Here is a 2,193-nt window from a genome sequence, read left to right as displayed (position 1 = left end):
TCACTCCCTCCCATGAGAGCCTGTGGATAATGATGACCAACTGTCCTAGTTTTCCCAGGACTCTCTGGTGTTAGCATTACAAGTCTCCAACCTGGGAGACTCTTCAGTCTCAGGCAACTGATACAGTTGCTCACCCTAAAACACTTTCCCTTGGCAGGGCTGAGGGTAGCTCATGTGGCACTGAGAAGCCCCAAGTTCTTCCAGACACTCAAGTCCAGATCAAGACTGGGAAGGGAACCTTGAAGTGGGTGTACATATCAGAAATTCACTGAGACATCCTACTAAAGGTCCCAGGGAGATCTGAGCATCCATCTCCTCTAGACTTTGAGTTCCAAGAGAACCAAAAATCAAGTGTTTCCTGCCCAAATAACACTGCAGTGCCCAGCACAGAACACATGAAAGAGGATCAATAAGTAACTGATGAAAGGGTGAGTGGATGAATGGGCATGTGGGTAGATGGATGGATTGGTGGGTGGATAGATGGGTGGGTGGAGGGGTGGATGGATAGATGAGTGGGTAGATGGACAGATGGAAAGATGGATATACTAATTCTAACTAAAGGGCTACAGTCAGGTGACCTAGCCTTTGTAAGCTTTAATATACCCAATATACCCAACTCATATAATATGGATAATAACACCTTTTTGTGGGGCTTCTGTGAGGATTAAATGGGAAACTGAGCTGCTGTGTGTGGCATCCAGGATTAAAATGCCAAGTGCAATGTCTAGCACATGGTATATGCAATCTCCTTTTCTGGGATCCAGAGAACTCATTAATTTAATTTAATGATTTTGAAAGATGAGTAAGGGTAGGAGAGGCCTGCACAATGCCCACAAGACAAGCTGGAGCAAAGAAAATTGCAAACACTCTTATCTTTTATTTCTATCGCATGGTCATAATTTAAAATTGTTCCTAATTCAGATAATGGATCCAATAAGTGAGATTCCACAGTGTCCTGCCAAGTGTATTCTGTCCTGTGTGTCATGGCATCTGGGAACCTTTCAGAACCAGCCCTCTGTGCAATAGGCCAGTTCCACCTCTGAGCCATTTCGAACCTCTTGCCACATAGTTCACAAAGTGTTAATCCTCACATCTGCCCTACACTCCAGAGATAGACAAGGCAACAGTCCAGCCTCTATTTGGCATTTTAAACTGGGAAACTTTTCCCTTGGCTCTGCAAGGGGGAACCTCTGACCAATGTTCTTGTGAAGATCAGTAGGTGACCTTGGGCCCTCTTCGAAGTTTATTTTCTCCTCCAAGCTCCCTTCCTGTCTTTCTTTCACCCTCTCTTGTAACTTGGAATAGTTTTTCCTCATTTTATTTTTTTCTCCAGATTTATTGAAGTATGCCTAACAAGTGAAAATTGTGTATATTCAAGGTATACAAAATGATGTTCTGATATATATATGCATTGTGAAATTATCACCACAATGAAGTTAATTAGCATATCCATCAGCTCACATAGGTCCTTGGTATTTGCTTTTGGTAAGACCATTTAAAGGCCAGTCTTGTAGACTGTTGGTAAAAGCAGAAGAATCCTACATGACCAACCTGCAATTCAAATCCTGGACCTGATGGCTTGAAAAACACACTGGGTATGCATAGGTGTGTGCCCCAAATCCTTACTGGATGGAGATATGGAGAAGGATTGCAGTATGACACCATGCCCCATGGTGGGGTGGGGCAGCTTTATTTCTCTTCCTATCTCTCTGTCTGTCTCTGGTGAGCACATGAACTCAAAGGCAATTTTTAGAAAGAAAAAAGAAGAATATTTAAGATACACTCTTGGGGCCAGCAGATGGCATGGTGGTTATGATGCTGTACTCCCACATGGTCAACTGCAGTTCAAGTCTTAGACCTGGTGGCTTGCTTTCTCACTTTCCCCTTCTCTCTCTAATCAAATTTTTTAAAGTAAATAAATAAATAATAACAAATGAAGTTTAAATAAGTTTCTAAAAATCTACTCTTGGTAAATTTCAAGGATACAATATTTATTCACTCTAATCATGATACCATACGCAAGATCTCCAGAACTGAATATCCCACATGACCAAAACATTAAAAATATTATACATTATGACCAGGTATGCTTTATTCCAGGGAAGCAAGGGGGATTCAACATAATACAAACCATAAATTTAACATATCATGTAAACAGAAGGAAATATTTTTAAAAAACATATGATCATATCA

Source organism: Tupaia chinensis, unplaced genomic scaffold, assembly GCF_000334495.1.
Source record: "Tupaia chinensis unplaced genomic scaffold, TupChi_1.0 Scaffold000355_1, whole genome shotgun sequence".
In the NCBI taxonomy this organism is placed as follows: Eukaryota; Metazoa; Chordata; class Mammalia; order Scandentia; family Tupaiidae; genus Tupaia; species Tupaia belangeri.
The sequence above is the reverse complement of the archived record's forward strand: the minus strand, read 5'-3'. Positions refer to the sequence as shown.